The following is a 14,237-nucleotide window of genomic DNA, read 5'->3' as shown; positions in this document are numbered from 1 at the left end:
TTTTGCGGTGAATTTGTATTTGTTTCAGTCACTGAGCGCAGTATGCCTCGAAGCCTGCGCGTCAGTCCTGGGTGCTCAGTTGCCTCTGTGACCCCTTCTGCTTTTGGTCTTGCATATTAAATGGTGCTGGCATCGCAGCAGCTTTCTGTTGTTGCATCCTGCCTGTAAGAAGTTTATTAGCTACGTACATATGTAGGTAACGCGAATTGTGTGTGATGATTGCCGCCCCGTTCCTTAAAGGGGGACTGAGTGTGCCTCGCTACAATAGCAAGAATACCGGCGCATTTTGTTGTTCTCTGACTCCGTCCGAAACGTGTGTCTTATGCCTCTTTCGAAAGAAAATCTAGCTGTTTGTGTTACCAGGATTGCATTTTTTGACTTGGATGCCCAATCCTGCCTTAAGCTATGATCCCGTGTAGGTGCACGCTGCCCCTACCGACTGCCATTTCAAAATACCACCGGACGCCGTAAGCTGCGTACCGCAAGTCCCGACCCCTCTCAGCTCTGCGTGCGCCAGGCTGCACGCTTTGAACATCTTGCTTGGTTTCCCCATGTTTTCAGCATGCGTTGGGAGGACTCTAAATCAAAATGCCTATATCTAAATCCCTCTGATATTTGGACTAGTTTGAAATCCAGGTCCAAATTTTGGAGTTACTGATTGAAACTGAGATTTTGATCCTGAATGTATATGGAGCAAGTGGAAATATATATATAGATATATATTTTATATAGCCAAATATATCAAATTTGGATATAATATGCCAGGACTGTCCTGTTACTTTCCTGTGGGTTTTTTTCCTATGGTAAAAACTTAGGGCAAAATTAATAGTAAGCCAGCAAATGCTCTCTGTATATGTTCCATTGCTCTCATTTTAATGAAGCATCCAGTTTCCTGCTGGATTTTTGTAGAGCGCCTATAAATACTCTATTTTAGTCACCTAGTAAAGTTGGAATTTACCGCCGTGCCTTACCAGGTGTCGTAATCAGTTACCAGGTTAATCACCTGTAGTGACACCGCTGCCAGTGAGTAATGCTTGAAGGTTACAGATCTGGAGTTGGTGACCTTGCAGTCAAGGCGTACTCAGGAGATGCATTCTGGCAGGGGGAAATTTTGTCTCCATTACGGGTTTTGTGGTTTTGCCGCTGCTTTGTCTACTTTGCATGACTATTGATTTATGTTTCCCTCCCCTGTATGTGATATGATACTGCTGCTGGAAGACCGAACAGGGCTTTTACTCCAGGTCATAAAGGGTTCTCTTTTAAATGATTAGAAAAATGGAAATTATTTACAACAATTGTTTTCACCGTGAAGTAATTATAACCCGTCCTTCATCTACCTGTCAATGAAAATGATAGACATCACTTACAATAGTATTAGCACTGCTTTGCTTACAGGGTTGGGTTTTTTTTGTGCAATATAATGTCTGTGATGTGTCAAGGGAGATGTAATCTGGAGGTATGTTGTTTGCATATCGATATTATGCAGACCATTAAAAATTAAATAATAACCAGTTTCAGCATTATTGTTCATAAACTTATGACAAAGACAAAAAAGTCTCAGCATGCAAAAACGTTAGAAGGGCTAGAGGATACACACAGAGGTAAAACGTGAGAACCGATAGAGTAGTTGTGAGCCAGCCGTGTGTCTTGGGATACAGACATCAGGGAGCAACGGTAAGCACTTCATCACTCCTGCCCTCCAGTGTCTGATGTTTCTGATTTCTTCTTTATTGATTTCAACTAAAGAAAATATAGAAGAGTATAGAGGTGACCCATTTTGTTGACAGATACACGTGTTAGTCTTGTACTCTCAGCAAATAATTTAGACGTCAGGAGTAATGGCTCATGGGTGAGAGATACACGCAGTTTCCTGTGATTTCTAAACCTAGTGAATCAGCAGGCAGAAGGCGAAGACATGGTCTGCTTTCACAGGTTCCTTTTTTTTATCTTTTATTCAACAGGCTGAAACCTTAACAGGACTTTGGGAATTAAATTTAAAAAAAACCCAACAAAATAACAAAAATAACAAACAAACAAACAAAACCCCCAAAACCCAGAAAACCCCCAAACCACAAAAAAAAAAAAAAAAAACCACAAAAAAGCCCTAAATCACTAGCATTGTTGAACTTCCATTGCTTTGGGAACATACTCTGCACTGGTAACAAAACCGTTACAAACTACCCCTCCTTCAGCCTGGTGTGATTTTCCAAGCCGGATCATTTAATGAGTTTGATGTAACTGATATCCTGCACAATATGAGATTATTTTATATAAATTAAAAGGGGGCATAAAAATGTTGCTATTTTGATGTGCTGGTACGTGACATCTACTTTTCCGGGGGTGGGATGCTCCCAGGGCTGTGGTTAATTTGGGCCAAGGGCGCTAGTAAAGGATTTTTGGTCGCAGTCCCTATACAGTCCGTGTGGTGCCTTCCCACGCCGTGGTTATGGCATGTCAGCGGCGGCTGTTGGGAGTCTACGCGTGATATTGTCCCTTGGGGAAATAATTCTTACGCTTGTCTCGCATGGTGAAAAAAAACGCTGAAACAGAGAAGTAATAGTCTAGCCTCCGAAACAGCGACCCACCGTTGCATGGTGCTGTTAGCGTCACTCTGTCCAACGCATGAAGCAGCCATGCCCTACGTTCACGCAGCTTCCGTTGTTTACATAGGAAAATGCTCTTTTCGGGTTAAGTTATAGCTTTAGAAATGCATGAAATCTCTTTTCCTCTCTGCTCAGCTAGTCAGTTTTCCAAACTATTTACTAAGGGGGTGTGAATTGTGGAAGAAAATTGAATTCCTAGCTTTTGAAGGAAAAAAATGCCGCGCTTTTTTTTTTTAAATTATATTTTTTCCAGGAGAGAGTGTGTCCTAGATGTTCAGTGTGACATAGTCCCAGGGCACAAAGAAAGTCTGTCTGTGTTTTATTCCATATTGGAAGCAATTGTGCATGAGAGATGGAAATGATTTGCAGCTGGGTTTTCGATTTATGCAAAGGCATTGAGATTATAGCGGCTTTGAGATGGGAGATCGTACCTGGTACGTAATGAGCTGTCGGGAACCCTTCCGCACATCCTTCCGTGGCCTGGCCACTTGCCATTGCAATCCTCGAAGACCAGGTGCTGTCGATACAGGAACAGCCGCCTGAGCTGTGGGAAATGTAGCTGTTGGGATGAACTGGATTCCCATATAGGTACTTGCCTTCCGGTGCGCGTCGCTTCCTGTGCTCTCAGACGGTTAACTGGCTCTTTGCGTGCATCCCGCACAGGTTCCTCTCTGCAGGGGCACGGCTTGGGTTATTCCTGGGGTCCCAGTGGAAGCGTTTGCTCTTCCTGAGAGGAAAGGCTTTTCCCTGAGGAAGACAAACAGTCTTTTGGCAAGTCTTGCGGTTTCTAACCTGCCACAGAAGTTGGCACGGGATGCCAGTTGCCCCAGGAAAGTTCTCTGTGCCTTTTATTTGTTGGAGGATTGGAAACAGAATGCAAGTGCGAGGTAAAGGGCAGAGCCTTCATCAGCTCACCAGCATCTCTTTGGCGAAGGGCCTAATAAGCAAGCAGCTATGGAACTTAGTCTTCCACTCTCCACAAACTCTCTCTTTTTTCATTCCTTTAGCAGAATACTTACCAAATCATTTGGTGTCATTTTCCCCTGATATAAATGGTTTATAACACAGAAAATAGGTTTGCTATTGACGTAGCATTGTCTAATTGGTTTCATTTAAGTATATCTTGCCCCTTGATTTGCCCATGTCAAAGTGAACTGTAATCTGGAGATTTACTCCTGATCTATACGACCCTGTATATTCCAGCCTTTACAAATTCCTCTTGCTCCTTTCTATTGAGGCTCGAATGAAAAGTTATTTACATGGAGAGATCTGGGATTATAATTATCTATCTGGTAATTAAAGGAACAAAGACCATTAGAAAATATTAGAAAATATGGTAATTTTTTCCTGTGCTTGCAAGCACAATGTTAGCTTGGATGTTCTGTCAAAGTTACAAAATTACAAAAAAAGGCCCAACTAAAATTAAAAAAGTAACAGTGAAAAAGATTGAAAAAGCAAAGTTATCCAAATAAGCTTCATGGGGACCCTGTTCCCATGTGATTCTTTGACTGAGGTAGTTGTGATGTTTTTCTTGTGAGTTAAAGCTTATTGGAAATAGGGATTTGTGGATTTATTTTTTTTTTTTTCCTAAATAAAGACTAAGACTAAAAATTTTTCACATTATAGTTCTCAAACTAAAAACAAGAAAAGATTAAAGTTACACATGAATAAGTCCTGTAATAAATTTTGTTTAATGTGGATAAGTTATTTAATCACCGGTATGTTCTAAAAAGGAGGCTGGAAGCCCACATTCAAATAGTGAATAAAGATGTAGGCTAAAATTATGTGTATTTCTATAAGTCTTTGAATGACAAAGCAAGAAGCCGAACGCCCTGTGCTACTACTGAGCTGCAGTATGTGGGTGCACAGTAATGATGGGAGATTTTTAAATAAGACACTAGTGTTTCCTTAACCTTAGTGAACCGGTTAATGAGTGAACCGTAGCGGCGTGTACGCATGGAAACTAGCCAGTTAAAACCCCAGGAGAACCCACATGGAGTTAAAGGAAAAACTTACAGGACCTGAAAAGAACCCATTTCTTCAAGCTTTCGAAGCAGGGGTAGAAGGTCACTTATACCACTCAGTCCCACATATGCTTAGCAAAAGATCACTTTTTTGGCCTTAGCTGCTCAATTTCTGGTGGCAAATTCTCATTTATAAACCTAAGTATGGTGTAGTTCACAAGGTAATAACCCCAAGAAAATGAAAAACTTGTTTTTCCGGGGTTTTGTTCTTCTCTCTCTCTCTCGTTGTTTTCCTTTTCATTAAAATCGCTATTACTTTTATTATTGTTGTTATTGTTATTACTACTATTATTATTTAAATTTTTAAGCTGTTCTCATCTCAACCCATGAACTTTCTCACTTTTGCCCTTCAGGCTCTCCCCCGGGGCAGGGGTAAGGGTAAGCAAGCAACTGCCTGGGGCTTAGTTCCTGGCTGGGGTTAAACCACCACAATAACTTCTAAGCCCTGCTGATTAGGAGCGAGAATGGTGTTTCAGAACTTTCCTACCATCAAACCCTAGGGGGATATTTTTCCCCGTGTGCGATTCTTTCTCTTGAACCAGAAACCAGAAGACCTTTCATTACAGATTTCAATTGCTACTGGGTTTCTGTCATCACTAAGAAACCAGAGGTGCATTAGTCAGGCATCTATGCTCAATCTGGTCTTCAGACTGCACAGCAAAGTTGGATTAAATGATTAACAATTAGAGCAGCCTTAAAATCATATAATGTCATTTGAATAATAGCTATTATTTGTATTATTGTAGTTCAATTAGATCTGAGAACACAAACATAAATACATCACCCATTTTGACTCATTGAAGTGTGATAGATTATTCATAGTAAGTAATAATACTTGCAATGAGAGCAATATTACGAAGTGACTGGCAGTTAAATGTCCGTGTGAGAACATGTTTAGGGACTAGGTCTTTCTTAAAAACCATTAGCTCCCCCTAAAAGGGATTAAAATTGAGATAGGAGCAAAAGTTACAAAAACACAAAAGCAGTGACCAGAGTCAATTACTGCGTGTGAAAAAACAGCAAACAAAACCCAGAAAAAATGAAAAGTAAGTCAGGCAAGGAACACACAAGATATTAGTAACAAAGAGCTAATTTCCCAGCTTTGCTGGAGTAATCATCATACAGCTCAAGGTTTCTGAGGTGAAGGCAGATTATTTGAAAGTCGTATTAAACACACATTCATAGAATCATCAAGGTTGGAAAAGACCTCCAGGATCATCAAGTCCAACCCCCAACCCAACACCCCCAGGCCACTGGAACCATGCCCTGAAGTGCCACATCTATGCATTTTTTGAACCCCCCCAGGGACGGTGACTCCCCCACCTCTCTGGGCAGCCTGTGCCAGGGCCTGACTGCTCTGGCAGGGAAGGCATTTCCCCTCATCTCCAACCTAAACCTCCCCTGGCATAACTTGAGGCTGTTTCCTCTGGTCCTATTGCTTGTCACCTGAGAGACGAGACCAACCCCCCCCTCACTCCAGCCCCTCTCAGGCAGCTGCAGAGAGCGAGAAGGGCTCCCCTCAGCCGCCCCTTCTCCAGGCTAAACCCCCCAGCTCCCTCAGCCGCCCCCCAGCACACTTGTGCTCCAGACCCTGCCCCACCTCCGTCGCCCTACGAAGTTGTGTGTGAACTCCTCCGTTGGCCTGAGCTGATCAGACGGGGCAGAGAACCTGACATCCACGTGGTGCCATTTTGGAGGGTTTTGCTTTGGACTTTCACTTAGTCTGTTATCGTGAGCCAAATCCCTGTTAGCAGTTGGAGCCCCTTTATTGCTTTAGTTTGACCTAAAGGCCCTCTTCACATTGCAAAACAAGTACGTAACAAGTAGGGGCAATTTGGAGATGCGCTTCCAAGTCGCGCTCCCGACCCCAGTGAAATTCCCAGTGCAGGTGTGCCCTTGGAGTCCAGTAGCTAAAGAGATGAATCAGGAAAACATCATCTCTGGGTCTCACTGATGAACACGCAGAAATACCTTGAATCCTGTGGTCTTTGAAGACACAGTTGGGAAACTTTATCTGTTGAGAGGGGGACAAGAGAGTCACTTTATGTTAGTCTTTACAGGGAGAAAATATTTAAATTTTCCAAACCTTTCTATTAAAGGGAATTGGAGCTTTGTGTCAGGGGCTGTTTTGGATGTGGAGAGTAGGCCTAGTTCTGCCAAGTAAAGGACGCTCAGTTGCAGTTGCTTGGGATAACCCTATTCATGGGAGACGAGCACTTACCCTACTGAGTAGTGGTCAAGAATGAAAACCCACCAGCTGACGGCTTAGGTGGAGAGGAGCTCACGTGGCGGTGGAAGGGAGGCCCTGTGCTGCTGCAGGCTTGCTCGCTGTCTACTGGAGAAAATATGTTGACGATGTTGGCATGAACAGAATGCCACTGTTCCAAATTTCAGCCCCTTCTAGTCCTGGAGTTAAATTTGGTTGGAGACTGTGTTGCATCTAATGATAAATTGATGGAAGTTGCAAAAATAAGCACTGTGAACTACAGGAGTACCTAAGTCATAGGAACTCGCCATGGCCAGTGCAATTACACGCGGTACTTTCAGCACTTCTGCAAATAAGCTACAAATTAAAGATCTTAGAGAATGACGTTGATTACTTGTGATCGTTTGCATTAAAGAGGTAGTTTCTAAATATCTCTGATCAAGCTGTTTCTCATAATCGTTGCATGCAAAGCTTTACATGCCGCTTACCCCGGAGGGTCGTAGTGGTAATGGCCTCGCCGTGGCTGGGGAGATTTCGACCCAGTGAATACAATATTCCAATGCTTTTCACGCCTTCTTTTCCTCTGTTTTCTTCAGTGATTATTTCTGGAATGAATGTGATTGCTGTTCTTTGAGTGCTGTCAGTGTTCTGCTGGAAAATATATGTGTTCCCTCAATAAGTGATGGTTAGTAATGCATCTCTGTGGTCAGGTACTTTTTTCTGTATTTTAAATACATTGGTAATTTTATCTTTGAAGTCTGGGGAATGTTGCTCATTATATTTTGGGTGCCGCTGTAGATCAAAGTGATTCCTATACGAACAAGCTTTTAATTCAGCAGTGAGTGACTGACTGACAATGAACAGAAGAACGTCTTAAATTTTTTTTTATGAAAGAGCTGTGAATAATTTAATGCAGAAGCTATCAAATTATCACTTACAAAAGTATTACAGGGCTTTTTCCTCTCTTTTTTCTTTCCATGCACTACCCCTTACCCATCTACTAGATTCTAGCATACGCTTAGCTATTATGGCATGAAAGTATTCAAGAATTTCAGAAGTGAGTGCTCACCATTGCCGTCACTGTTTCCCCTTACAGACGTTTGAAGAACTGCTATGCGGTGATGCATTTGTGCAGCTGATGTTCCTCCTCATTTATCATATTTTACACTTATCCTCATTTTTTACCCTAATTTATGCAAACCTTGAGTTTGCAAAGACAATTTGGAATTCTACCGTATGGTTACAGTCCTTCCCGACCTCGTGCCATCCTCAGCTCTGGCAAGTATGCATTTAGCTAAGTCAGTAGCATTATTAACGAAAATGCTGAACAAATCCAAGCTCGGGAGGGTTTCCGCCAGGTAAGTCTCCTTTGCTTTTGGTAACAAACTGTGGAGAACTTGTTTTGGGCTACGGTTATTCAGGCAGTTTTTGCACCTGTTTTTTTGCCGGTTTGCCTGGCCAGCGTGCTCATCAAGAGCTGGTGAGAATGTCAAGTGAGATGCTGTCAAAACGTTCCCAAAATTAGGATGTAGGAGGGCTTATTTCCTGTCTCAAACACAGAAGATCTACTGGCCAGTTGGAAAAGGAAATTAAATTGGTTTGACTTTTTTGGTGTTGACAAATCTATGCTGTCCACACTTTTTCTGTACTTCCTTCTGGATGGTTCCCTGTAGGTGGATAATGTACTGCAGAAATTTTGGGAGAACTGAAGTTAGCTGTCTGGCCTCTAATTTTTCCTTTACTTTCTCTCTTTCTTCTTTTTTTTTTTCTTTTTTACCACAGGCATTCTGTTCTCCTATTTTCCATCTCCTGGCAGCTTTGCGAGTCCTCAGAGATAACTATAAAGAACTCAGAAATCGCTTCGGCCAATTCTTTAAGTATCCTAGAATAAAACTGAGCATATTCCACTAATCTGGAAACAAGCTGCTTTTCAGACAGCTTCCTACACTGTTTACTTTTAAGGATGCACACCATACTTCATATTTCATTTCAGCTAACTTCTTACTCAAGTACTTAACATTCAAAAAATCCCTGGTTTTTCATATTGTGAAAGTCTGAGGCATTCCTTAGTGGATTCAGTTTTACAGCTACATTTGTACGAGCATTAAAATGGCCCATAAGAAGGAAATGATAGGAAGGAAGACATAAGTTTTCACTCAAGACCGAAGTCAGCGTTGCATTTTCAATGGCTGCAGGAAATTATTTAAAATAGGCAAATTTGTACTCTGCCTCTAGGTGCTTTATTGATTATTGCTTTTTATTTAGTATTTAAAGAGCATCTTGCTATTTATAAGGTTTATCTGGCCATTAATGCATACCTCTTGACATCTGCAGGACACTTTAATGGAAAGCATCACTGATGCTACTGTTTCCTCAAGGTGTAAATCTAGAGAAGGGAGAAAATGATTAGTCACAGTGTCAGAGTGAACATTTGGGAATTACTTTTCTCTGCATATCATTAAAAAGATCAATAAGATGAATGTATAGGGGCCAGTACTATTCACTGTAGAAGAACAAGGGAAAATAGAACAGCCATACTTTGCCTTACGTAAATTTTGCTCTGTGATTAGTCCTCTTGTGTGGTGAAACTTTGAAGGGCTGTAATAAAGGTGACCTTTGCTGTTCAGTGTTTGTTCTCTTCATAGTCCTAGTGCGCATCCACACCTCATGCAGCATGACAGTCAGATGACTGAGTTATAAAAACACAAATTTACTTTCTTAAATTGTATTCAGAAAATGAAATTATTCTGTGCATTCTTCACCAGCCTGACTTTTCAATCTCAAAACTCTGTTTGTTGTACTTCCCTTTGGATGGCTCTGAGAATATCATTATCCTGTTCGGTGCTGGCATATGGCTTAACACAGAGATAAATCAGAAAAAATATAACTCCAAATCTATTAACTCTTCATCCTCCGTTGTATATGGGAGATTATAATTCGGTAGCTCCTCCCCAGAGAAGAGGCTGCCAGATAACGTGATACATCCGTGGCTTGTGTTGTGCTTCAGTAAAACAGGCACATCGCAAAGATGGGGAGATTAAATAAGCCTACTTATATCGAGGTGTTTCTGTGCTTTGTCCCGTGCATCCAACGCACGCGGCTGGCCGTGCACTTACCGAAGAACCCGAGACCCGTGTGTGACACCGTTATCCTCACCGTGCAAACCTGCACACGCACTTGCATGTAATTCGAGCTGAAGGAGAGTGTTAGCAGGCTTTGATGGAACGTCCCTTTAAGGCTCCTAATAGTGAGTAGTCCTGTAAACCAATCCTGCTCACGTTTTAGGCTAATGTGCTGTTAACAGTATCTGTAGCGATTGCTTTTTTTGAGGAAACTTCTTGGTTTGACACCAAAATACAGGCACTGATCTTGGTACTGCCATAGGGAATGAAACAGTGTAGTGTATTCATGTGAGAAAATAGCCTATGCACATGATAAGAAAGAATATGGTAAAAGAGAATCAGAAAAAATGGTTTTTAAATCCAGCTTAAATGGTGATGGTTGTTTCTGACCAAGTAATGAAGTGTTTTCACAGTATCGCACTTTAAACTTTTTCCAGACTTTGGTGCTGTGACAGGACCTTTTATCTCTGTGGAAGAATAAGGTGGTATAGACTGTGGTGCAACGTGCCGAGATCTATTGATATTCCCTCTACATACACTATGGCTCCGAAGCCATGTCCATAACTACTACAGAAGTGTCGTGGTTCAGCCCCAGTCAGCAACTGAGCCCCACGCAGCAGCTCGCTCCCTGCCCCCGCCCCGTGGGTTGGGGAGGGAGTCGGAAGGGCCGAGTGAAAACAAAACAAAACAAAACAAAAACTCATGGGTTGAGATAGGAACAGTTTAATAGTTAAAATAAAACAGTAATAATAATAATATAATGAAAAGGAAAAAATAATGAGAGAGGAGCAAAACTGGGGGTGGGGGGGCAGGGAGTAAGGAAAAAGAAACCCGAACAAACAACAAGTGATGCAGCTGCTCACTGCCTCCCCCCACAGCCAAGTCCCCCCGGTTAATATACTGGGTATGCCGTCGTATGCTATGGAATATTCCCCGGCCAACCCAGAGCAGCTGTCCCAGCCCGCCCCCGGCAGAGCTGGGAAAGTCCTTGCCCATACAAGCACCGCCGGGCCACACTTAGCACCAGATCAGCAATTACTTAGCCACAGCCCGACTCTCGGTGTGCCATCACCACCGTTTGCGCACTAAATCCAGAACACACCACACCAGCTACAGTGAAGGAAGCTAACTCCATGCCAGCCAAAACCATGCCAAGATGCTCTAGGAGTAGGCCCAAGTTAATTAGGAAATCTTATTTTTCTATCAGATTTAGCATGTATTTCTAAATCCCATTTTCATCTCTCTTCCCAATGTTAATCTAATGGTTTGGGGCTGGATTTTTCCCCCCTCCTGCAGTATTTTTGCCACAGCAATGCGGGAAATTAGCTCTTCCAGGTATTTCTCTATCCCAGGTGAGGGGATGAACTACAAACGGACTCCAAAGGCGTCGCCTCTCACAGCGCGGTCGGCACTGCTGTGAGTACTGATCCATACTGATAACTTCTGCTTGGGTGCATGTTAAGGATTGAAATATGAAGCAAAAAACCAGACAAGCCAGGAACAGGCAGAGCTTAGTCTCGATCACTGAAGCTGGGCTCGGTATCGACTTCTGTAGCTGTAGCAGCCTTATGGCGTCTGCACTCCCGTTTGCTGTAAGGCGGCGTTCCCAGGAGGCTATTTGGCAGGTACGAGCACTGGCTGCGGCAGGAGGCTGTAGTGCTGGAAGAGGCAGCTTCTAGCCCCGTGCTAGGTCATGCAGCATTTTTGCAGAGTCTTGCAGAGCATTGTCTGGGACGGGACGCTCTCCTGTCCGACAGAAACTGTGCCACCAAGATTGTGCTTTAATTTCCAGTCCCCTCTCAGACTCAGAGGCCTGACTCCAGGGTAACGGGAAGGTGCCTACATTAGACTTGCAGTTCTCAGCACTGAGTCCCCTCCTGAAATAGGTGCCGTTCAGGCATGGAGCAGTTGGCACTTTTATTTTCTCCCCCTTTTCTTTAAAAAATGCTAAAATTCCTTTGTGGATCTGGGTCAGCAGTAGAACAGCAGTGCCGTACAGATAAGAAAATGTTTACTGTCCAAGGGTGCGGAAATAAATATCTACATGACCTTTAAGAAATAAAATTCTATTTGTGAAGCCACCAGTGGTTAACAGAAACCAGTAGGAAATGCCTTACTTCTTATGACGGCTTTACCAACTCACAGAGCCAGCAGACCTCCTTGCAATCTCGAAGAATGTCTTATAAAGTGACACAGTTTCAGACAAAATTCTGAAACCTTCATAAATGAAATGTAAAACTTTAGAAGTCTAGATTTCTTTTGAGCCTCTAATGAGAGCTCATCTCATTAAAAATTAACACCTTTTTATTATACCTAATTTACTTCCAAATCTTATAGCTACCCATTATCAACTTTCACGGACATCTCAATCAACCTTATGATTAAATCTATTTTATTCAGGGAGTTCTTTTCCTACTGATTTTAATTCTACCTTAATGACTTTTTTTTTCCTTTGAAATTCGTTCAACTTTGGATACTCTCTCATTGTTTCATGTGTCACTATTTTCATACCTTTAAACTTGAGTACCCGTGTAACTGCCAGCCTGGTCTTTTTATTACAAGTATGCTGTGTTTGTTGAGAAAAAAAATCAATCTCCTAACTGTATAAACACTTTAGCATCCGTGAATGTTTGTTGTTTTTTCTTACCTCCCCCAACAGTTTAAGTGCAAATAACGAGAGCTGCATTTTAGGTCTCGCTTTCGGTAAACAAAGGGGGCTTCAATTGTGTCCGAATAACCGCTGAACGTCAGCCCTGCCCTGTGACAGGGGATGAAACTCGATAGTCCTGACCAGGCGAAATGACCAGAGAGAGAGTCCACCTATTCCCTAGTTCTGGTGGGCCAGCGAGTTATTAGGCGTGCATGCCAGAAGGTCCTCTATAGAACCTGAAAATGAAGTATTTCCCCTGATGCCTCCTGCTCTCTGACACATCAAGTGCACTAAGAGCTAAGAATATTAAAAAACAAAAAAAAAAAGGGAGAGATTTTTAATAAATGTTAGACCATCTTGCAACTAGAACTCATCCGTATCCCCGAGGGGTTCCCGTGGCATGCTGTGGCTTTGTACTCCCTACGGGGGTTCGATGTGCGCCCCGCGAGCGTACTTGCAGGGAGGCCGAGCACTCCTGCTGTTGGCGAGGCAGTGTCTCCTGAAGGCAAAGGGTGTTCTCGTAGATGTGTGCTCTAAGAAACAAATGTCTCTTGTTCCACTGAGAGCTGCAACAAAAATGAAGCGTAATGAGGACAGCTGTTTTGAAGGGGTTAAGGAGACAATAACAAAGTATGTTGCTCCTCTTAATTTAGTTCAACAAATACATACTTAATGATATTTTTATCTTAATTTGCCATCAGTTGGTTTAGTCTGAGGAGCCCTTTAGGTAAACTTTTTTAAGAATAGGTAGGCATTTAGCATATACATTTGTTTAAGCATTCTCCAGAACACCTGACTTTGAAATACAGTTTGTTGTTTGTTTTGTTTTTTTTTTCTTATCCAGTAATTGCTTGTTTTAGCATCTGTATGTTCCAAACTCCTGTCAGTCATGACAAATGGTACAGTTACTTGTTTGTTTAATTTGGTACTGTGTTTGCCAGTGCAGCAGAGAACTGGCTATAGAGAACTATTTGAAAGGGAAATGCTATATTATGCTGTCATTCATTCACACTGCTCCCGTGGCATGACATTGTTCCTTTATGCCCTGTTGTTAGTCTGCCAACTTGGCTGAGAGAATAATCAGATAATAATCATAACACAATTTTTTTGCAAAAAGCTTAGAAACACTGAAGTCCCCATTGAATGTTATTTGGAGAAATAGTTTTAATATTTGTGTGTGTCTCAGCGTGCATGAGCAGCGTCACATTACTTGAAATTGCACTTCCCTACGACGATTCCCACAGGTAGGACGCTCCGCAGCTTCAAAATGATGTTGTCCCATTTGGCACAGGTAGCTTTTGCTGCAGGAGCTTGTCAAACACGTGAAATAATGGAAAGTGTTGTTTGGTCATGTATCCAAAATCTTACTCAATTCTGTCTCTCTAGATCCAGCCTTGCTGTCTCTGACCTTTTTGCGCAGAGGGTGGCTGAGTCCCAAGCCTTCGGCTTCCCCTGTTTGAATAAAAGTGAGATGACTAGATGTCTTTGCTACCGATGTGACTTGAAAGGATATGTTTCTATTACCATTTTCACTTGGAAGTGAAGCAAAATTCAAATGTTTTGAATTTAACAAACAGCCCTGCTTAAAATACTTAGCATTTGCTGACCTGTGGGTCATTGCTGTCTAGACTG

The sequence above is a fragment of the Phalacrocorax aristotelis genome, chromosome 6 (assembly GCF_949628215.1).
Source record: "Phalacrocorax aristotelis chromosome 6, bGulAri2.1, whole genome shotgun sequence".
Taxonomy (NCBI): Eukaryota; Metazoa; Chordata; class Aves; order Suliformes; family Phalacrocoracidae; genus Phalacrocorax; species Phalacrocorax aristotelis.
This window is presented reverse-complemented; position numbering follows the sequence as displayed.